Genomic DNA, 25,634 nt, shown 5'->3' with positions numbered 1-25,634 from the left:
AAAAATCAGTCGATCAAAACGACTCTTCTAATAGGATCTTCCAGCTAGGAGCCATAAAATAGTAGAATTGTTCAAAAAGAGCAAGTGGGCGATGGTTCAGCAGAAATGAGAATCTTATAAACATATAGCCGGCATGTGCAAAAAGAAAAGGGGCAGAGATGAGCTGCCAGTAGCAAAAATAGACAAGGAAGATAGACAGAGAGAGATGTTTTGCTTGTAGTGGAATTATGGGATTCCATTGGCAGTGTTTTTGTGAAGTGCAAATTGAAATATGTGTGGAGACCATTTTATGTGTGACAGATTACACCTGTAATTGTTGATAGTACGCTATGCCATGGTTCGATCACCAAACTGAAGAGACATGTGCACAACCAGTTGTTCTAGTTGAGTGGAGTATTGACTGATTTTACAGTAATGACTTGTTTGTATTGTAGGGACAAATTATAATTGATCCTTGCATACCATTATCCTTGAGTTTTTCCATGGACCATAATGTTGTTGATTTCTAAATGACCGACCATGGTTTTGTAGGAGATATTCCATGGAGCATAATTGCTCAACAAATTGTCGTTGTTTAAGTTGTCTATGATGTTTTAGTCATGATTGGAGGTCATATGTTGCAGGTGTTGTGTCCATAACAGCCATGTATCACATTTTTTAGGCGCTGTAATAAATGTTCAAATTTTCTGGTCATGACATGTGAAGTAATAATGTAGAGTCAAATGATGTCATGAAACTTTGAATTCAAGTCATTGAATCCATGATGTCAGCTTTTGGTGATAGATAGAGTCATGTACCAGTAATATGTACTGCACATCTTTGTACTCCATTGGTCAAGTCCTTAGTTAAGAGTCGGAATTCTGTTCTATGAAGTGCAACTTTCAGAGAGAATTTTTCTTTACAGGTTGATGAAGAAGATGATGCTCACGGGGAGCATATCTCTTATATGTTGGATGATTTGTTATGGTGTTATTTTGCTTGAGAGGATGTTGATGATGGTGTGGGAGGATGTTGTTGCTGCCCACACTATGTTACTATTGATGGTTATTCTATGCTGCTAGTGATGTTGATGGAGAGAGTGCTTCTCATGTTATATTTTTGTTGCTTCTCATGCTGCTATCTTGGTTGAGAAATGAAGTGGTTGGAGTTGTTGATTGAGTTTGTTGCTATCAGGTTACATTTATTTGTTGTTTTTGAGTTGAGTAATGTTGTTTTTGCTGATACTTATGATGTGTTTTTGTTGATGGTTATGTTGTTGTTTAGGAGGATGTTGTTGCGGCCCACACTATGTTGATGGATATGGTTGTTGTTGTTTGTTGAGGTCCAGTTAGTGTCTAGGGGGAGTTATTTGTTGACCCAGTGGATGATCAGTGGAGTTATGATGTTATTGATGTGTTTTAGCCCTTTGCCATTGATGTCAAAGGGGGAGTACTTGAGGAGACCAGTTGTTCAGAGGACACTTGGATGGTTTAGATGGGGTTTCCATCAATGCTAAAGGGGGAGATTGTTGGCATTGATGATATTGTTGTCAGTTGTAGTGATTGATGATTGGCATTGATGTCAACCTGGATATGTATTGCAGATGCCTGTGTTGCGGGTGGTTTGAGTGTGTATGAGTGTGTCAGATGGTTTTGGAGTAGTTTGGCTTATGTGCATGTGTTATGATTATGTTGTTTGTGATTATGTTGCTTGGCATGTTAGTTGCATGGTGCCTTGTCAGTTGTGTAGATGCTAGAAGAGTTGTAGAGTAGGTTGGTAGAGGTTTTGTGCTAGGTTTTTTTTCCTTGTACTCTGCCACAACAACACAAATCCAGTCTTATGTGTGTGTTTGTAGGCTCTTAACCACATGGATGTAGTTTCATGGGTTTCATGGGTGTGGTTATTGCTTAGTTTTTCATGTGTTGAGGGTGTGCTTATGGGATTAGTCTTTAGTACTGGTATTGGCATTACCCTAGTATTTGGCACTTGTTATTGGTTCGAGGTTTATTGCTATATGTTTGTGTGTATGGAGCAAGGTGGCAATTGGTTTAGAGATTACCATGGTATAGGTGTCCTAGGTATTGATTACCATGGTATTTGCTTGGAGATTACAATGGTATAGGGATCTGTGGTATTGGCATAACCATGATATTTACCCATGGTATTGACTTGGAGATTACCATGGTACAGGTGTCCATGGTATTGGCATAACCATAGTATTTACCTGTGGTATTGACTTGGATATTACCATGGTATAGGTGTCCATGGTATTTACCTGTGGTATTGACTTGGATATTACCATGGTAAATGTGTCAATGGTATTGGGATAACCATGGTATTTACCTATGGTTTTCACTTGGAGAATTGTTGAGGATATTTTGGCTTATACTTGAGTGAGAAAACAGCGTTGAGGTTTTTTTGGATTGATGGAGTGAGTGTATGGAGGGAGTAAGAGTGTGAGTGGGTGCTACAGTGTTTTGTCCAGCATACTGCATATTTGTAGTTGTTTTTTAGTATAGGGTGTATATGAGATTATTATATTCAGATTGAGTTTAGAATGGCTATTAGGTTGCTCGTGTTGAGCATATTTGAGAACCCAGTCTGAAACATTTTGAAACATGGTTTGCATGGAGGAGTTGGAGGTGTAGAGACTTCGTGCTTGCAGAGACTAGCAAATAATGATTAGAGGAGGAGAATCTCAATCCAATGGTAGTTGGATAGTCCAATGGATGTTGGGCGAGGCTCGTTGGTTGTGGAGGCTTCCAATAGATGTTTATCTATAGAGTCATGTGAGTAGGTACTTCTCAGCTGATGGATGTCAGCACACTATTGTAGGAGTTGAGTATTCTAGCTAATGGGTGCTAGCTACTCTACGTAAAAATATGTTCAACATAAAAGAATATTTGAGTAGCATCAGCAGTGGTTGATTTTTTGTCATGGAGAGGGTTTTCCACTAGAAAAAATTGTGTTCTTTTGTGTGCATGTTTTGATGATGTTCATGATGCTCTTATATGTTGATTATATGATAGTTTCATGTCTTAGCTAATGGGTTACCGATCTTAATTTATTTTTGTAAAATAGTTAAAAATTGAATAAACTCTAGCACTATTGATTCAACCCCCTCCCCCACTCAGTAGTGAGCTCATTTCCAATCTATAATGCCACTGTAATGGTGTCATTCTAATATAATGTGCAAAGTACAACAATGTTATCACAAAGTATAGCGTTGCCATGTAGTGTATAGTGACTCCACCACAAGTGATGCCATTGTAGAGTGTATTGATGCAAATGCACAAAGCAATGTGATTCCACTGTAAGATGTCGCAGAGTATAGGATCCTCGAGACACAGAAAATGAGCCTCAAAGAGTAGAGAGAAATCCATAGAGCAAAGTGAGATCCATATTGCAGATACCACAAAGATATAACTTATCGAGCCACAAAAGATATATATAACAGAGATATATGTAGGCCATAATAAAGTGTGAGCTACTGATATAAGAATGTGAGCCATAAAACAAATATGAGTCCTCACAAATTATATGTGAGCCACATCAAATGTGATCCATATTTATTACAAAATCGAACCTTAGAACATGAGCCATAGAACTAAGTGTGAGTCACATAATGCAATCCACAACGAAAAGATGTGAGCCATAGAATATCAAATGTGATTTAGGTCGAACCATTGTACAAAGAATACAAATTGAACCATTATAAGGTGATGCTACAGTGAATACAAATCAGACCAAACAGAGATATATCAGTGAGCCATTGTAATTGTATCGAGCCACTGAAATGAGAGTGAGTCATTATAACTGTATCGAGGCACTAAAATGAGAGTGAGTTACTATAATTGTATCAAGGCACTGAAATGAGAGTCAATTATTGTAATTGTATCGATCCACTGAAACGAGAGAGAGTTACTGTAATTGTATCGATCCACTAAAATGAGAGTGAGTAAATGAGTATAGCCAAGCCACAGTGAAGTATATCGAACCAATAAGATGATATGTGCCACAAATTATAACGAGCCTAAAAAAAAATGATCCTAGAGAAAGTGAACCTTAGAAGGGAGAAAGTCGAATTCACACTTTTGGATATGGATCGATCCTCTTCTTATATCCTTCCTCAAGATCAAGCCTACTTTAGAGTTTAGGAGCGAAATATACTTAAATTCAAATTTCTTCTTAACATTATTAAATATATTTTTCCAAATAATTTCTTTCTCAAATTGTTATCAAATTAATAATAATAATAATTTCCTTTTATCAATTGAATTTTCCTTTTGACCAATATAAATCCTTGGGGCAAGATAGGCTTTCCTTTGAGTCTTTGTGTTCTCCTTAAGGAAGTAGGGTTTCTCATGGGAAATTCAATCCATAGCTGCCCAAATTTCATCAAATAATGATATCAATATGTTTTCCTTGAATACTCCTCTTTAGAGTAAATAATCCATTGGACAACCATTATAAGAGAATTTTCCTTCATTAATTTTTGAAAAAGAATAGATTTTAGTTCTTTAGAGAATTAAATATATTGAACCTCTTTTGAATACTATCATTTTTTCTTTCTTTATTTTTTTTTTATTTAAAGTAGCAAGGATCTTTGATATCTTTCCTTAAATGTAATTAAATAAATTTTAAATAAACCTTTTTTTTTGTTGACTTAGGAATAGAATAATAAAACTTTTTCTTTTTCTTACTTATATTTTCAACTTAATTTTTTTTCGATGGACTTTAGGTAGTCTTGAATAACGTTTTTTTTAATCCTTTTGAAGGAAAACTATGAATGACCATTTTATAGATATTTTTTTCCATTTAGAATTAATTACACCAACTTGAATCTGTTGGTTGACTATTTAATTTGAAATAGTTGAAATATCAATAATGGCATGATCTCCAAATTGAATATTGTGAAGCTCCATGACTTCTCAACAATTCTCATGGTTGGCTTCTTTACCTCTCAACTGAAGTGACTTCTCAAAAATCATAATCCTACAATGCTCGATTTAAGTTTAATATTCACTCAACACTATGTTGAGAAAAGTGTCACCATTGACATCGAGCCTAATCATTGATGTCAAGAGAAAAAATGAATACAAGTTCAAGAGTTTGTTGATGATGCTTACTAATGCCGTGGAGCCCATATTTCAATGTAGTTTTCATCTTAGTTAAATTTCTCAAATACATGTGTAAATTGATCAGTTGGATAGTTCTCTCAGAGACCTTTCCAATGGTACATGGAACTTAGAAAATCTCCTAATGATCGGCGATTTTTTTTTTTTTGAAATTAAGGCATGACTGAGCAATTTTTAGTTTGAAGTCATCTAGGCATATCTAGGCCAACATGCATATTTGGGACATCTGGCTGGAGTGGACTAATCTGGGAATCTAAATTAGCAAGCTGTGGAATGGACATATGGATATCTAGATTCATTCGGGAGATGAGGATATCTGGGGGCATCCAGACTTGGGGAAATTCAAGCATCTGGAGTATAAGCACAAGGGAAAACTTGGAAAAAACATGGATCTAGATTGGCATGAGGCATACACTAGTACAAAATGGCTAATTACTAAAAAGAAACTAAAATTTGCATATAAATGACCATTTTTTAGTCGGTAACTAATAGTGACTAATTTACAGTATCTTATAACGTGACCAAATTTTAGTCGTATTTAGCATAGTCATTAATTAGTTGTCTCAAATTTATCATATAGTATAATATTTAGTCATTAATTGCCACAATTAATGACCAAATATACAACAAATTATACTACTATATGATCACCTGATAAAACCAACTAGTGACCAAAATGTTGGTCGTGTTAAAAGACACTGTAAATTAGCTACTAATAGTCATATATATGCAAAATTTAGTCGTCATTTGTAATCACAAATTTATCATTTAAAGTAGTCATTTATCTTTTTTTGGTAGTTTCATATTCATTATAAAAATGACTAGTTTAGTAGCTTATATTCATTTCATTTACTTTCATTAATAATCATTATAAATGACTAATTTAGTCGTTGTATATTCATTTTATTTGTGTTAAACTTTAATTAATATAGATTACTAATTTAATAGTTTTAGATTAATTTTGTGTTCATTATTAATCAACATAAATTAATTAGTATGATTTTGCAATTAAATTAAAAAGATGTCATATAATGTTTATGTTCATCTAATATGAAAACACAAAGTTACATATGTTAATAACAATACTTAATTTCAACCACATAAATTATATTAATATCAAGTATCACAATATGAATTTCCAACTTAATATTGGTTGAACTACAATTTACACGTGAAATATTGTTTCATCACTTCAAAACATTAACATTGTGTTTCCAAGGCATTGTAAGTGAATTCATCAATTCTAAAGACTCGACCATTAGTATGGATCTCATGTGGGATCTCATGCGGGATCCCGCATGAGATCTTTACAGAACTTGGTAATAGCTTTGTGGTGGCCATAATCTACTCAGAAAACCTTAGGACACTACCAAAAAGTGAACAAAGACCCGTGATCATGGAATTTCACTAACATACAACATGCTAGAAAATAATAGATAGATAATTTTTATTTAGATGAAGATGAACAAAGACAAACCTAAGGCCAAAGATTCCCAGGAGCACGAGAATTTGGGGGTTGTGGAAGGAGCTCCAAATTCACAACATTGCTACATCCATGTCTTATGGTTGTTGCTATACAATCAATTCCAATGTCTCCTCCTCCAATGACAACCACCCTTTTCCCTTTTGTAGAAATAAAATTTCCATCTTGAAATCCATTGTCCAACAAACTCTTGGTATTTGAATGAAGGAACTCCATAGAAAAATGTATTCCCATTAATTCACGACCAGGCACAGGAAGATCCCTACAATATATATATATATATATATATATATATATATATAAAATAAATTTACACTATACAACAAGGGCCTCGACTCCTATGGGAAAAATATGAATTGAAATCAAATATAGAAGGTGTACCTTGGTTTTGTTGCACCACATGCCAAAAGCAGAGCATCATTTTTAGTGCAAAGCTTCTCCACAGAGAAAAGAGAGTCAACTCCAACATTTTCATTCATAACAAAATTAACACCTTCCTCTACCATCAGATCAACACGTCGTTGGATAACATCAAGTTTGTTTGTTTTCATATTAGGAACTCCATACATCATCAGACCTCTAATTCAATCAGCACATTCATAAACAGTGACAAAGTTCCCATGAGATTTATTAAGTTGATCAACAACAACCAAACTAGTTGGCCCATTGCCCACTATAGAAACTTTCTTCCTACACCCAATGACCCATCCATATCAATATCTAGTTCACCACATCATAGAAAACAGACATATTATTTTCAAAATGATAAGAATCATAAGAATGGCATTAAGAATTATAAAGGAAATACACATACCATGTCCTCTTCTCAAGTGGACGTGAAACCATCCAACCTTATTCGAAAGCTTTATTAATGATGGCACATTTAATACTTTTAATAGATACCAAATTTTAAATTATTCCTGGTACACACGCACCTTCTCAAGGGGCGGGGCATACACGTCTAGTGAATTCTAGAAAATTATGTGTTTCCAGTAGCTAGTCAAATGCTTCTCACCAACGCCCTTGTTGCACTAATTCATTCCACTAAGGTATTTTTTTCCCAAGAGGACATCCACTATTACCCTGCACAAAGGAAAAAATTTCACACTTTCATAATACAAACAAGTGTGCAATCTAGCAAAACAAAAAATATACTAGAACAAGGAATGTAATTAAGAAGCTTTGCAATATACAAAAATGAAAACACTCAGACAGTGAATATAAGTTATAACATATGAATTTTGAATTATATGACTACATTATGTTTCACTTTCTATTTTAATAAATAATTAGGGGCAAATAAATGATGTTTGGACTATAACCTGATGAAAAAAGGGGGTTCCACAATCCATACACCTAGTTGATTGTGTCTTCAGTAGTGGCCCTGGCTTGTTTTTCTCAACCACTTCTTTCCAATCATTCCTTCATGCTACAAAATCTATATATGCAAGACTCTCACACTCATACATCATAAAACCATGGTGCTTAACTACATTATCTATTTTTGTAGGTCTTTATGCCACCACTTTCTGTTCACTTTGCTACAAACTAGATAGAAATGTTAGCCCCGTGACGAAGCCATCACACTCAACATTTATACAACTTAATATTTTATGAGATTGTCGAATCATTTAAAGGATTCAAGGATTTTATATGGTGAAGTTAATATTTGATGATGATATACATGTTATACAATTGAAATTAAAAATAAACAAAAAATGAGTTGCACTACATGAAAATGTACTTTATAAGCCTTGTCATTTTTTTATGTTGATTTGAAGAAATTTTTTCCATCCTCTGAAACTCCTCAAATACATCTTTCTTCATCAAATCAGCCTCCCCTACTATAGAAATTTGAATAATATAACACTTATTCATAGAGATTATCCTGATTATACACTATTTGCGGAATGCATGCATAATACATAACCTCCTCTACCATTGATCATCAATTTGCAGAATTAAAAAAAACAATCGCATGCACACATTGAAAACATCAATCACACATATCAACACAGTATGTAATGGGGAAAGCATACAGCTGAAAACCCCCAACTATCTGCATATTATAATGATAGAGAACATGTAACAATACATAGTGCAATACTCCTCACAAGTACTCAGTACTATCTCCACATGCTACACACAAACTAGCTCAGATCTGAACGAGTCACGAGTTCAAATCTCCTCCACTGTTTGTCTGCCTCTACTGCGCAATCCAAGTTGAGAATAGATTAGATCCAAGTTCGAATTACGTTGGCTTGTACTGTGCAATCCTCATTGGAAATCTCAATCAATGATTGTGCAAATCTCATGCACAGCTATAGTCACAACTGATAGTAGTCTCACCCTTTCACCCACCTCTAACACTTGTCTCCACTGAACTGTCCATGCACTAATTTAACTGATGTATTCTTTAGTTGATTTATGAGTTAATAATTAGTGAATTAATTAATAATTAATTCACATCACTCATCACTAGTGTATTTTGAAATTAGACTAAATACAACTAGTTCAACTAAGTCAAACTGAACACAACTCCATCAACTCCTCAATCAACTCCACCAAACTCAATCACTTGTGTTCTAACTGAAGTCCATCATGCAATAGCTCAACTAACCCATAGGAAAAGCGTATTTCCTTCTGGCAGTTGCATGTGCCACATCCGTAGCCCGAACAAAAGTGCTGCAAGAGGATAAGATAATGTTTATAGTCCAAATATTATTAAGAGCTAATAATATTCGATTGTTCTATTTTTTGACTGGCAGTCTAAAAATAGACTCTGCCCATATGTCTACAAATAGAGGTCCATCTATTTTTACCAACATGACCAATCATCCATAAATAGCATCCTACAACTCATAGACCATGATCCATATGTCTAAAAATAGACATAGTCTGAAAATAGACTTTGCGCCAAAAATAGCCTGTGGGCCCACTTAGTGAAGGAGACTTCTTTTCACTAAGCTCCATCATCTTGTTGCATTTTCAACACCTACTTCCTTCGCAATATTCCTATCCTTCATTTCTTGTAACACTCTTTTATAGTATCGTGGGAATACTTTCACAAACTTTGGGAGGAAAGCTTCAAAATCAGAAAGGACTTCTCTTGTCATCTAACTGCTAGAGTGATGTTAGTGTTGTTATATCATCATTTATAGTTTCATTACATCATCTTCCTCTTCAACATTTTCAAGGTCTACCAACTCGATATTGCATCTTGAATCAAATTTTCCATCAACATTAAGAGCATAGGAAATACCTCCACTCATTCCAGTTGCAAAATTCCTCCTAGTTTTTCCTAAGATGACCACAGTTCCACCAGCCATGTATTCACATCCATGATCTCCTTCTCCTTCAACCACTGCTTTTGCACCTAAATTCCTCCCACAAAACCTCTATGTTTACATACCATTGAAGTATGATTCTCCACTTGTTTCCCCATATAGAGCAACATTCCCAATGACAATGTTTTCTTTAGGATCAAACCATCTTCTTCTAGGAGGGTAAATCACGATCTTGCCTCTTGATAAACCCTTACAAACATAATCATTTATGTCCCCGTCCAACTTTAGGGTAACAACTGAACAAAGGAATTCCCCAAGGCTCTGACCTGCATTGCCTGTTATTTTACATGAATCGTGTCTATGGGAAAACATGTCATATGTTATCTTTTTGTAACTTCATGGCTAAGCATTGTACCAAAATCTTTATTAGCATTCCTTATGGACATCTCCATGGAAGCAAGTATACCTTTTTCTAGAGCGACCTTTGAAATACTAATCAGCGCTTGGTCTAAGGCCATATCTAGACCATAATCTTGGGCCTGAACACAATATTGAGCAACTTCTAAGTGAATCTCAATTGCAGACCAAAGTAGCACAGAAATATCAATATTTTCAAGCTTTGCATTATTGTTTATAACCTCTTTATCCATATCTAGCATATTTTCACGATCGGGCATCTCCTTTATAGCATTGAAACCCATCTCAAACATAAGTTCACAAACATCTTCGGCAAGCATGAAGAATTAATTAATGACATGCTCTGGTTCTCCTTCAAATTTTTCCCCTAAAATAAGATCTTGAGTAGCAATACCAACCAGCCATGTGCTTTTGTGACATTTGTGCATCATGATGCAACCTATACTGATAAGGGGTGATGTACTAAAATCAAACTCTTCTGCAATAAGGAGAGAAACTATGATAACATCTCTTACTATTTTTAATTGACCATCTGTTTGTATAATTTTACAACCATGCAAATCATTAGACACCAATGTATGATGATTCTCTTCTAGCCCAAGTTCTTATAGCGGCCCAACATTTTTTATTCCTGTCCATCAAGATTCTCTGGTAACACCATCATGTCCTAAAATAAATACATGATTTGCATGGCCCTTTACTACACCACTTGTTATCACTCCATCTCTAGCTTCAAAAACCAGCGTTATGATGTTTCTAGCTCTTGGATTAGGATTCTGCAGCAAAAGCCATCATAATAATCAAACATGTCTTTCTCACCTTCCAATACTGCAAACCTCATATCTTGAAAATTAAACCTTACTACATGTAAAGCCCCCCATAATTTGTTTAGGAGGAAGGTAGATGGTTTTGACCAACTTTGGTTGGCAGTACTTTTAGGAGATGTACATTTAATTATTCAGGCTAACAAACATTGGAAATTGTGTGCAGTTCAAGAAAAAAGGGATTGGGAAGAAATATAATACTCAAATAAACCTCCAAAGTCTAGACCATCCAGAACACGCACATCAAATTATAGTCCACAATTTAGATGAAAATTGTGCCTATGCAATTCATGTAAAAAAGAATGGCCTTACTAGTATTTAAGCATAAATTATTATATGCATTTTTCACAGATTAGTTGATAGAAATACATATAAATTCCAGGAACAAAGCCTTCTAATCTTCAATTGGAATGCCCAATTCATCTCCTTCTAGGATATCCCAAGTCATGCCAAATTCTTAGACCATTGTAAGAACTGAATACAAATAAAATAGCACATAACAAAACAATGTGTACAAATTCTTTAAAAATCAAAACTAAAATTCTTCAAGTATAATCTCTATAATTACCTTAAGATCATAAATAATTTGTGCAAGATCTTCAACAGAATAAATATCATGATGTGGAGGGCTAATAAGCCCTACATCGGTAGTTTAATTTCTTGTAACTGTATATTTTTACTGTAGATTCAAAATCTTATGTGATATGCTAAAACACAAGACAAGAATCGACTCTACTCTTTAGTGGAAACCAAAATTGATCGATGAAAACAATAAGCAGAAAAGGAAGAATATTAATCACACATAACACAATATTTCTCTCGAGAAAGCAATTTCTAAAAAACCTTGATTATCTATATTGCATTAACCAGAAGATATGAGAAGAAAATACAATGCTTGTTCAAACCAAACAATTCCCGCACAAGTACAATCTATCTCTCTACTTCCTAGGCAAGCCTTGGATGAATACAGTATGCTCTTATCAACCTTGAGCTCAACCTGCACAAGTATTTCCTATCCTCTACCTGACTAACTTCCTTTGGCCAATACTTAGCCAAATTCCTAGCCTTCCAAGCTCCTCCTTCCTTTCACAATTCCTAAAAGAATTAACCCATATTTAATTGGGAAAATTCTCCACCCATGACTGTGCAATCCATCCATAGGCCCTCAACTAATTGCATGCACAATATGTACAACTCAGAAAATTATAAATTGATAGTACATTGTCCCTGAACTCTAATATCAACCGGGTCTTCCTCACTACTGGACCTCCTACTAGTTCCTCCAACAGTTAGAACTATTTTAATCAACTATAACTTAGTTAAACTGAGTTAATTAATTACAACTCAAAAGAACTCAACTTGGACCCCTAAAATTTATGGATCATTCTACATGACTCTAGATAGACTTCCAACTTGAATTTCCTAAGCCAGCTAAGTCAAATTAACTTAGTTAACTATTACAAGTTGTTATGAGAATAGAATTTCGATTTCATTCACAATTTAATTCAAGGACAGATTAAATTAGAATTTCTAGATGTTATTTTTAACTTTTCTTGTTACTTTTCAACACTTTCTCTCAACAAGAAAGGAATTCAACTCTATCTCGATCTGGTACCTTTGGAATGTTCTGCATGCAACATTTCTCTCTAGTGTTGTTGCTACTGCAACTTATGAAACTGAAAAAACATCCAAACTGAATCATTATGATGCATCTATCACCAGAGTCTCTAATTGCTACTAGCTCCTGCATTGTCTACTGAAAACTTTGCGCTTATGTTGACTCTACAATTTTTCATTTGCATTGCTACCAACTATGCTTTGCACTCCCCAGTATCTGACTTTTGCTAGTCTCTTCCTATGTCACTCTGACATCTGACTGCATCAAGCACCATTGATCCATCATGTTATTGTGTAATTGGGATCCCGTAGCAATGTAATGATCCATGAGACAAATATCTCAATGGACCCTGCCCAAATTTCTGCACTCCTGGGACTATTACTTCATATCGCCCCACCTCTCACCAGGAGGTATGGATGCATGTTCTACCTCTGCCCACTTGGATCAAAATTCCCCCCTACTATATGTCTTTGCTTGAGTGGATGCCTCCACTCGGTCTCCTCTCTGCTTCTCTAATTGTGGTTGCTCCACAACCTTTTGAGGCTGCTTCTAAGGTTGTATGTTGAGAGGTAATTCATGCTCCCTCTCAACCACCAAGTCTTTAATGTATGCCTTGCTCCTCAAGGCTTTGCATGTATCTTGTACCTCAAGTGCATACAGGTTCTTGACTCACACACCGATCTTTTTCACTTGTCCCGTGGTGATGTGTCTAAGGAAAACCTTTCCTTTGTAAAAATCACACCGTAGCTACGGTCTTCCAATACTGTGATGGAAACAAGATTCTTCTTTAGTACTGGAACATACATCACATCTGTGATTTTGAGAGGGGAGCCAGACTCCCTCTTAAAGGTAATTGTATCGATGTCGGCCGCGTTATACCTCCCATCATCTCCAAACTCTATGTTTTTCTTAAGGTCTTTATCCTCAAAGTCACTAAAGATATCTCTATTCCCCGTCATATGGAATGAGGAACCACTGTCAAGATACCACATGCTTCCCATTATAGTGTTGGCCATGCATGCAATGAGAGTGAAATCAAGTTCTATTGTGAAGCTAGAGCTTCACCTACTACTGCTATTGCAGACTTCTTCTTGCTTACTTTATTATGTGGGAAATTTGTGGCATAGTGCCTGTACTTGTGACAGTGAAAACACTTGATGTTTGACAAGTCCTTCTTCTTTCCGTCCTCCTTGCCTTGGGACTTATTTCCCTTAGGATTTCTTTTCTTTGCTAACTTATGCAAAGTCCTCTTCCACTTCTTTGGAAGAGGTCCCATCTCTGGTGTTCCACCAAAACTCTTCTTGTACCATGTCGGACCACAACCGCTCCCACTTTGGTAGCTTCTCCCTCACATTAACAGAGTCCTAGTAACTGTGTCATCTCTTGGGAAGCCCTAGAAGTGCTAGGATCACTAGATTTTCTTCAGAAACAGTAATCCCGACACTTCCAAGCTCATCCCGACAATGGGTGAACTTGATCAAGTGCTTTGGAATAGAGTCATCCTTCTCCATCTTTATCTTTCTGAGTTTGTCCTTCAGCGCCAACTTCCTATGGTCACTTCTATTTTTAAACAAGTTATTGAATGCCTCCCACATTGCAAATGTAGTGTCTTTACCGTGGATATTCAAGACAATGTGATCTCTAACTCCTTCAAGGATAATCCTTCTCACTTTTTCCACACACTTTCTCCATTCAGACATATCTTTAGCATTAGATGTTAGAGGCTTAGGAATATCATGAACTATGAATTCCTTAAGGCCATTGTCTTCCAACACTAACATCCCGTCCTTCCAAGCTATGTAATTTGAGCTTCCATCCAAGGCATAATCAAGTCTCAAACCTTAGAATGACATATTGTTGACTCTGAAGTATGAACTCGTAAATTCGATTTCACCTGCACAACAAACTAGAATTCTCCTCTTCTATATCGTCTTCAGTGCCGATACCATGTAGATTTTTATTGTAGATTCAACAAATTATGTGATATGCTAAAACATAAGACAAGAATCTACTATACTCTTCAGCGGAAACCAAAATTGATCGATGAAAACAATAAGCAGAAAAGGAAGAATTTCAATCGCACATAATACGATATTTCTCTAGGGAAAGCCACTGCTAAAAAACCCCGACTATCTATATTGCATTAACGAGAAGATCTGAGAAGAAAATACAATGCTTGTTCAACATGAACAAATCCTCACAAGTATAATCTATCTCTCTACTTCCTAGGCAAGCCTTGGATGAATACAATATGATCTGTTGAACCTTGAGCTCAACTTGCACAAGTATTTCCTATCCTCTTTCTAAATGACTTCCTTTGGCCAATACTTAGTGAAATTATTATCCTTCTAAGCTCCTACTTCCTTTCACAATTCCTAAGAGAATTATCCCATATTTAATTAGGAAAATTCTCCACCCATGACTATGCAATCCATCCATAGGCCCTCAACTGATTGCATGCACCATTTGTAAAACTCGGAAGATTATATAATTGATAGTACATTATCCCTGAAATATAATCTCAACTGGGTCTCCCTCTGAACTGACATGCATGAGTTATTTATGAGTGAATCTTCTGCTAACTAGTGTGGCAGTGAAGATGCATTAGTGCACGTCCCCACTACTAGACCTCCTACTAGTTCCTCCAACAATTAGAACTATTTTAATTGACATAACTCATTTAGACTAATTTAATTAATTACAACTCAAAAGAACTCAACCTGGGCCCCTAAAATTTAGGGATCACTCTATATGACTCTAGATAGACTTCCAACTCGAATTTCTTAAGCCAACTAAGTCAAATTAACTTAGTTAACTATTACAAGTTGCTATGAGAATAGAGTTTCGATTTAATTCACAATTTAATTCAAGAACAAATTAAATTAGAATTTATAGATGTTATTTTTAACATTTCTTGTTGTTATTTTCAACAGTAACAACAATATCACCAATGACTTTATGGCCATGAAGTTCACCACTCTCACCAAGAATTTCACCTTGTAAAGGAACATTTAAAATAAATGTTAATAGTAAATATCCAGTCTAATGAAGGAGCCTTTACATGCATGCCTGAAAGTATACCATGCACAAAACATAATAAGCTTAACAACATGTCTTGGAAATAAGTGAAAATCATGATGTTATCATAGAATATGCACTCTCCCAAACTACCACCAATATCATCAATAAAATACCTTCTATAGACTCCCTGAAAATAAAATTCCATACTTGAGCCATCTTAATCTGAATTTCAGTTGCATTAGTAAGATAAACACTAGAAACACCAAACCTCCCTCTCTCAACTTGTTAGATTTCACTTCTTTTAGGATTCACAGAGCCATCAGGAGTGGTCCTAACCACAATGGATTATCTCCTCCTTCACCTAAGGCACATAAACTAAGGCAGAAATAAATATTAATATTGATGGTGCATGAAAGAAATTGGTATAAGGTATCTTTCAGTGTCTCATTTTCATAAGTAAAAACACATGTAGCATTGATGATTCTTCTTATTTTTTGGAAATTTTTCACTTATATTAATATTGTTCTAAAAGATAGATGAAGATGCAGACCTATATTATAGTTTCTCCATTTTTTTGTTTGCAATCGCCAAAGTTGTATGAGCCTCCACTGAAAATGAACCATAAAAAACAACATCTATGCAGAATCACTTCACAATGTCACTAGTAGGTTCAACTTCCTCCAAAGGAATCTTCATATCTGGTACTTAAATTTAAGCATCCCTCGCAAATAGTGTTTGTTTAAATTTTGAATAATTTTAGAGTATTTCTTATACACTACAACACTATTTGTGTGAACTTCTTCTTAAATCTTTACAATGGCTTATGGGTCATTTAGATGCACTTCACCATATTTACACCAATGATGGTCAGTAGGATTAGGTAAAGCATGTGCATCAACATTCCCTTTGGGTAAAAGATGACTAGGAAATGCCAAATTATGCAAACATAGTGTATCTTGAGCAAGCATCTCAAACGTTTCCCCCTCCACCCATCTTAGTGTTCTAGTAAAACACCTTTGAACAACTTCTAATTAAATTCCAAGTGCCTTGAAAATTTGATCACCTTTGTCAGAATCCAAAGTAGAAATTCCCATCTTCCCTAAAACCTTAAACATGCCATATTTACTTGCTTTGATTCATTTCTAAACCAACTTTCTTTTATTATGTAAGTTTCCATTCTTCTTTCGTGGGATTTTACCATCAACTATAGTCTCCATATAGCTTCAATTGCTATGCAGGGGCATATATCATCTACTCCAAACGCTACTAGCATGCAGAAATGGTGCACTTTGTGTGGTTCCCCTAACTCTATAATCAATCCAAATTGATTATTCCCTAACTTCGAGACAAGATGGTGATGCACAACACCAACATCTAACATGGACCTGCTTGGATGATGTAGCTACAAAATTCAAGATCTATTTAGTGCCACTTTCATCCTTATTGGGGTTAGGAAAATTTAACCACTATCTATACAAGGGAAAATATTGTATACAGATAAGAATGATTAAAGTCTATTTTTTCTATTAGAATAACCATAGGAAGTAAAGGAATTTATATTACCCACCTCTATTTGATAACACTAGTAATTTTTAACCTTCACAAATTGCAAGACGAGTCTTGGAGCATATCCTATCCAAGTTCTCCTCCAATCTTCTAGAGCCACGTTCTTTTGGAAATGTGATATCAAGCACTCTGCAACGCCAACCTTAATACTTCATTTTTATATTTCTATTGTTTCCTCAATGGAAAGAATAAGAACTTTAAAAGAAAGTTGATGGCACTACTTCTCACTAGTTTCTATAAGATCCCCTTCTAAACTAATCGTGCATTCCATTGAGGTGAAAATTGCTTCATGAATTGGATCAATAGGAGGACTTATTACTTGACCAAACATCTGCTTGAATACTCAAATATTATTTTTGGTCTATTTGACATCACAGCTAAAGGTGTGTCATTCCCCATGGAACCAAGAGATTATATTCCATATTTTTTCATAGTAAGTAACAACATTTCCAAAGCCTTAATTTTATGCTTGGACAATGAAATGCATATTTAAACAAATGGCCCACAAAACATGCAAACATACATTCAAAAATACATGACAGCACTTTACATACAAATCACTTACCCATAAGCCTTCAATGGTGAAAACAAGCCATATATTCCCATGGTTTCCATTGTAACATCCAAATTGTCAACCTGTAAACTAGTACAGTCATCAAGTTATGGAAAGTTTATAATTCACATCTAAGGTACCCAAGTTATATTGAGAGTTTAGAATCACCTTTACTAATCCAATAGCTTGTTCATGCACTTTCTGCTTCTCAAACAAAATAAACAATATCTTTGAAGGTAATATTGTGTCTCTTTATCCATTCTACATAGGGCCATGACATGGAATTATCTCTTTTAAGGCCTCATCATCCACAATACCATGTTTTTCAAAATCTATAAGCATCATCATTCCAACATTAAACCTTACCTTTTGGAAAATATCCTTAGGTGGAATGTCTACAACACCTACTTCACTTCCAATGATAACTCCCCCATTGTAGGTTACATAGAAATGGCCAGTACGTAGTCCATTACTTTCTAGAGTTGCTCTGAGATAGCGACCATCAATGACTGCAATGTTTAAACATAATAGAAATATTTACATGGTTATTATCTATGTGATAGAAACTTGAAAAGCGTGTTCCCATTAAAATAATTTGTTTATTTATTAGTGTCAAAGCATGTGAGTAAAAGTCATATTTCCAGTAATTTCATCTAGATATCCTTTTTAAACAATCATTTTCCATTTGAATGAAATATAACTCTCTAGTCCATGCTTTTGAGATAACAATAACCACGAGAATTCATTTTTTTAATTTCTTATGTTTAGTGTCAGAGCATGTGAGTAAAAGTCATCTTTCACAATAACAATTTCTCAAAATCCAGATATTCTTCATCTAGAAAGGCTGGAAACATATGTATTTGGTGAGGAAATGGCCCATGGGATAAGTCTCAAACACTTTGAAATCTATTTTCATATAAAAGAAAATGCATAAAATAAATGCTAATCCTCTAGAAAGAGAAACATATATTTACATGCTACAAGGGCTAGCCCATCCCATGGTTTCATTAAAGATGAGAAATATTCATATAAAGCTCTACGATCAGGGTCTATGTTTTTGTCATTCTACCATGCCTTTATAATCATCATCATTACTGCTTCAGGAAGACTCCTCCCATCTCAAACAAGAAGCTCTACTACACCATCCAAAGTGCTTGAAAGACATTGACAATTTGAGGAGACATAATCCTTGATGATGAAGCAAAGGGCCAAACTCTAGAAGCATTCAAGGGATTACCTAAATATGAAGAGATTGCATCCACAATAGAGAGAAGTTTATGCATCTCATCCTTTGAAAGAGAAAGGTTTTGGCACTTTAATAATCCTTCCCGTGCTTTCATTTTGCAACAAAATTAGAAAAAAAAATGCATACAAACAAAAAATAGTTAGTATACAAGCCATAAGTAATTTTACATTCACAAGGACATTGCTTTCTCTCTTGAGAGGATGCAAAAGAGGGAAAAAAACTCACCAGTTGACATTTCCTCATAGAGTATTTATCTCCCCATTGTGCCCTAATATGTGCATGGGCTGAGCATGATCCCAGCTAGGAAATGTGTTTGTTGAAAAATTCCAATGAATCTGCAAGTAAAACAAGTAAATTTATCTTGGATAATATCACAATTACACATATTTATGGTTGGCATTTCCTTCATTTATGAGGGGTGTTAAAAATTTAGGCTAGAAAAAATTGTTTCAGATAATGAAATTAAATGAAGTGGCAAAGACAAATTTAGAATCAATCCCATTGTAAAATATTTTGAAACCCTCAGCTACTTTGACATCTCAGCTCAAACTAAATAATCCCCCCACATCCAAGTTTGAACATCACATGCTTCATGTGCTCCATTCATCTCTTTGTGCAGGAAATGAAGAAGGCCCCCTCCATTGAAATGTCTATGTGGAGCAATGTATCAACTCTACAACATGTGTTACTCCGCATCAAGGTCTAACCCACATCACCTATGTGATCGTCAACCCAAACTTAAAAATAATGAAAAACATTAAAACTTGAAAACAAAAAACATGATCGGTTCATAGCAACAACCACACTTTGGAACTAAATCATCTAAAGCATAATTGAAGTCTGCAAAATGGTTGATTCAGTATTTGGAGTACATTACTAACTTAAAAAGAGAGTAAGGATATAATATGTACCAAATCCATGTAGCTAGTAATATTTTCATCACCCAAATCTGAAGAGTAGTAACTCTTTAATTGGTTAGGTTTGATTTGGCCTTTATATATAATAGTCTTTCCAAATAAAAAGACATAAAAGTTACTGAACAATTGTGCAAAAGACACAACTTGTAAAAGAAAAAGTAGAAAATCCAATGGTAAGGAAAAAAATATTTTCCTACATATGTATTCATGCATATGCACTTTCTTCCATTAGTATCATGTTATTATGTATTTGTGTGTACATGTGCTTCAGTTATATGAATGCATGCATTTGCACTTAAAAATAACTAAGTCATAGTATATTTTAAAGGATTAAGGATGAATTATTGATTCAGGTCTCAAACCCTTATGTTATGTTATTCAATAATTAATTATAAAATACTTAATGACCATTCCACTCATAAGATAATAAGGTAAAAAATCCCTTATGAAACATATAAATGATCAGTTAATGGACAACTTCAAGTAAAAAAACATGAGTTCTTCAAAGTTTTCAATCTTGTTCATTAATGTTTTTCAATACTGCGAAATGTGGTGAATAGGTTTAACCCTCATAACATAACCATCCACCATAACCTCATTGACCAAATATCCAACAACACTCATCAACTACCACAGGAGTTGGAAGGCATTTAGGAAAACTTACCAACCATCTAAAGTCAAATTGCCTAAAGTTTTCTGAAACGTTTCTTTTGAGATTTTTACATATTTTTACATCTTATCAGGTTATGGTGAATGATAATTTTCTAATGTTCACAAAACACTAACAACTAACTAGACATGATCCACAGCCAACTACAATTAAAAACCTATACCTAGAATAGAGGGAACATATGTAGAATTATCTTACTCCACCATGCTACAAGTTTAATGCAATTCTGATGGCTACCATTGAGGTCCGCCCTAGTATATACATCTGCAGAGGATATAGAAGATTTATTATTAACTAAAGAAAAATACAGCATCTATATATGGCATGAACAACAGATGTATCACTATTGCTCCCCTTAAATCATTTAATAATGCCTACTGCATGACACTCGTCTCAAATAGAAACAAAAAAGGAGAAAAACGATTTAAAAAAAATGGAAGTTGTAATAATAAATGTTCCTCGAACTCGGCACTAGATCGAGAGTTTTTGATAAGAAAAACTTGTTCAATGACAAGCTACATTTGAAGAGCTAAATTTACCCAATCCATCACAATGTTTCCTAATGACTCTGCAACCTGCACTTTTAATAAGTTAGCAAACTGGAAACAAACAACTTATAAGAAGCTAATCACCCACTTCTACTCAAGAAGATGGAGATAAAGTAGAAAATAAACATTGTGAAATATACACTCATGAAAGGGAAAAAAGCTAAATATCATTTGTATTGAGAGAAAAAATAGTCACCCATTAGAATGATTCCTTCCTAGTCAAGTAAATGAAGAGACAACTACAAGGCCGGTGACCAGGTTGGAAAGATCTGGATTTGTTTGTGGAAAGCCATGGATTTAATATCTTTATTGACAAGGAATTTGTATGCATAATCTACTCTTTCATATGGTCTATCTGATTTTCTAATCATATCAAATTGTAAAGCAGCCAAAGTGTATTTTCTAAAAGAGGCCAGTGGAAATCTAAAGACATATCAACACAGTGAGCTTTAGCATAAGAATCTGAAAAGTAAGGAACAAAATTTCCAGCTAAAAACTCTCGTTTCATTCTTAGTAAGGCACCACATGTTGTCCCAGAAGTTGTTATTGGCCCAGATTCTATATTTTGAGATGGACTCTTGAAAACTTGCACTAGCTATTGTAGAATATCCATAAGATAATTGAAAAAATATTGTTGTCTTAAAGAAGCACATGCTTTATCCATATAATATGCAATTGTACTTTTCTCTTGACCATCATTTGGACATGGAGAACCATAATTGAAAAACATGGAGTTCCTTGAGTGACAATTGAATCTTGAGTGCCTATAGTTTCCCCATATTTTGATAATAACTGATCATTGCCTGGTTGATGCCAATTGTGTAGCATAAAAGTAAAGAACATGAAAACAAGGATGAGAACCTCTCCAAAATATGAACAAGTTTTAGCCATAAAGTGGGCATTCAAATTCATTTCATCCATGCCCAACATACACCATTAGTGATGCAACTATATTTCTTGGTGTATTAAAAAAAATCTAATCATTCATCCTTTATTACTAATTAGTAATCCATGCCACTTAAGTTGGCAACATCATACAGACACTACCCTCTATTGAGTGTTGGTTTTACACTACTATATAAAAAGTATTTACTCCTCCATTTTCCAAAGAAATGGACATCATTGTTGCAGCTTCCATGACCCATGATAAAGGGTTCCCCATGAAGCCCAAAATTTTCAATATTTTACTTTCCTTCTTCTCTTCGAGCTTGTTGGGTCCAAAAATCTCCAACCGATGTTGAACTTCATTGGATGTCAAACCTTCTTGTTTGCATCAAAGGTTACAAAACCTCCTCAATGGGGATATTTTCCAAATCTACTGCTTCTTTGTTGATCATTTCAAGATCACCAGCCCCTTGTCATCTTTATAATTCCTAATTTTGAAATATCTTACAGTCATGGTGATCCATGTAACACACTTCTTGCATAGACATTTTGTCAAATACTTGGTGTGAATTCCCTACACTTCCACTTTTGACATGCATATCTACAAGGGCAATATCCACAAAAGCATTCAACTCAAATCTAGTTCCAATTATGTATCCATGAATCTATTTCCCTTGCATGAGTGCAACTAAGTTTGTGCACATGGAAAAAACACTCTAGCAGGTGAAGGAATCGGGCTTTAGACTGGAAAGCTTCATTTTGTGGAATAGTTTCATCACCTATCTACAGTGATTACTTTGTGCATGCCCTAAAAGTATTACATTCCATGTTCTCTTAGTTCTATGAGGCATTTGGTCAAACATTTGGTGTGCAAACTCCATACTCTCTCATTTTGTATACAAGGCTACAAGGGCACCCTCAACAAAGATTTCGGACTCAAAACCATTACTATTCATAGATCCAGTGCATGCCTTCAATAGACTAGGATAGAAAAAACCATTTGCCTCCCCCCACTCCTTTTCATTTCATGAAAGAGATTGAGCACTTTATTATAAATGCCAGACCTTGCATAAGTTGTAATCATGGCAGTCCATGTTACCAAATTGTGGTCAGCGATTTTATCAAAAATTGGGCGTACATCTTCTAGACTATAGTACTTGGTATACATTATGAAAATATTGGTATCAAGGTTAATGTTCCCCTCAAAGCTATTCTAAACGATGTGGGCATGGAATTTCTTTCCCTAGAGTAGTGCTTTCAGGTTGGAAGATGTTTGCAATAAAGAAACATAGTTGTTCAAGTCAACAAATATTCCATGTTGGTTTTCATTATGAAAAATGAGGGTTAAATCCTTTCCCATTCTATGGAATTTCTTTCCCTAGAGTAGAGCTTTCAGGTTGGAAGATGTCTGAAATAAAGAAACATAGTTTTTCAAGTCAACAAATATTCCATGTTAGTTATCCAAATAAGTGTTTGGATAGCTAAATATCATAGATCAAGTTTCTAGGGAGCATATAGGTCCACAGGAATCTCACCTTAGCACAGCATAATCACAGGGAGAGATTAGTTGCAGGGGAAGTATCTACACAATTTTCTATTGATGTCAAAGGGGGAGAATGAGCAAGCATTCAATGAGTGAACATAGACATGATGTGGTTCCTTATGATTCTTGAAGAAAAAAGGGTAGAGTGAGAAAAATAGAAAAATTAGAGAGTGCTCAATCAGTAGCAGAATCATTGTGACCATGTTTCCATCAATGACCTAGAATGTTTGGTAGCAATGTTTGGTGGTGTTTCCATCAATTCCAAAGGGGGATATTGTTGAGAAAAGTGTTGTCATTTTAGGTTAATTCTAGTCATTAATTTCAAGGGAACAAGTGAATACAAGTTCAGGGGGGAGTTTGTTGAGAGTTTGTTGATGATGATTATAGGTATGATGGATCTTATCCTTCAAGGAAGTTTTTATTCAAAGTTAATTGGTCAAACACATGTGTAAATTGGTCAGTTGGATAGTCCTCTCGAAGGAATTTCTAGTGGTGTACGGCACTTAGAAAATATCCCAATGGTCGAGGAGAAAAGGCCTTTTAAATTTAAGGCATGATTAAGCAGTTTTTGGTTTAAAATCATCCGGGAATATTAGGGCCAACAAGCATATCCAAGAAATTTGGCTAGAGTGGACTTATCTAGGAATCTAGATTACCAAGTTGTGGAATGAACAGCCAAATATCTAGATTCATCCAAGAGATGAGTAGACTTGGGGTCATCTAGACTTGTGTAAAATTTGAGCATCCAGAGTATATGCACAAGTGTAAACATGGAAAAGACCTGGATCCATATATTTCTTAGGTAAAATTATGATTAGTGCAAGGTTCCATGTAGTGGAAGTAATATCCGGGCATCCAAAATTGAGAAAGTTTATGAAGAAAAACACAAAAAACACTCTAGAAATCAGATTTAGTTTCATACCATCACAGGTAGCAGTGTTGTCAAATGGAAGAATTCTATTGGATGACAAGGATGAGTTGGTATATAAGTGGCAATGGCATTAGCATGATAACATGATAGGTGACATGTGGCATATATTTTGGATATTTGCAGTGGCCAAGTGGGCCAAATATGAGTGGCACACAACACCACTCAGAGGATGCCACATGGCATGATGATTTCATCATGACATTAGCAAATTATGTGGTGAATCATTGGATTCGTACCCAAGAGTTGATCTATAAACAATTCTATGTTTTAACGAATTTTCAGAAAAAACGTGGTGATGGGAAAATGGGCCCAAAATAATTTTTAGATCTAGATTATCTGGGAGCAATGTGATATCCATCCCATATACAAATATTGGGGTTTGGATATTGGGAATTGTAGAAAAGTTTAAACACCAACATACCAGATGAGGTGGAAGAATCCCATTTCATCAAACTTCTGCAAAGTGCCAAAATGTGGAAACCTCCCCCCCTTTATTAATGGACGTCGATCTATAAGTCGTTAGAGATATAATCATGGTACATCAAGGGAAGTTGCAGGGGAGTTAATGGTAGATCTGACAAATTTCAAACCCCCATCCTCTATCTATCCATCATATAGGGGGGCTCTGTAGTAAACATCAATTGTCTATTTAACCAGGATTTAAAGACTGGAGATTGTGAGTCACTAAGTAGCACAGGTGTTTATAAGTTTGGTGCCCCATGACATTTTTGAATTTATGTTAGAAACATTGAACACTATAGAGGGGTTGGGGGGGTGGTGGGTGTGAATCAGTAGTGTAGCTTATGACAAATTTATACCAAGTTTTTTTTTTTTTTTTTTCACAAACCCCAAATCATTTATTCATTAGCAGCATAGTATATGAGCAGATATAAATATGAACCACATGAGAAGCTACTACATAAGTAAATAACCATGCACCATAAGAAACATATTAATACATATAGGCACAACATCAGTAACACATCAAAGCACAATCACACATATCGA

General features: G+C 35.0%; 2 pseudogenes; both read right to left on the bottom strand.

Moving 5' to 3' along the window:
• Window positions 1-6,399: 6,399 nt before the first annotated feature.
• On the bottom strand, window positions 6,400-8,361 carry LOC149261403 (glutamate synthase 1 [NADH], chloroplastic-like; annotated as a pseudogene).
• A 1,211-nt stretch (window positions 8,362-9,572) lies between these two features.
• The window catches only part of LOC149261402 (glutamate synthase 1 [NADH], chloroplastic-like), a 37,272-nt pseudogene continuing 21,210 nt past the window's right edge, over window positions 9,573-25,634 (bottom strand).

The sequence above is a fragment of the Pinus tabuliformis genome, chromosome 6 (genome assembly GCF_031772625.1).
Source record: "Pinus tabuliformis cultivar Carrire ecotype Pingquan chromosome 6, CPIR1, whole genome shotgun sequence".
Classification (NCBI taxonomy): Eukaryota; Viridiplantae; Streptophyta; class Pinopsida; order Pinales; family Pinaceae; genus Pinus; species Pinus tabuliformis.
Note: the sequence above shows the minus strand (reverse complement) of the source record. Positions and strands in the feature narration are given on the sequence as shown.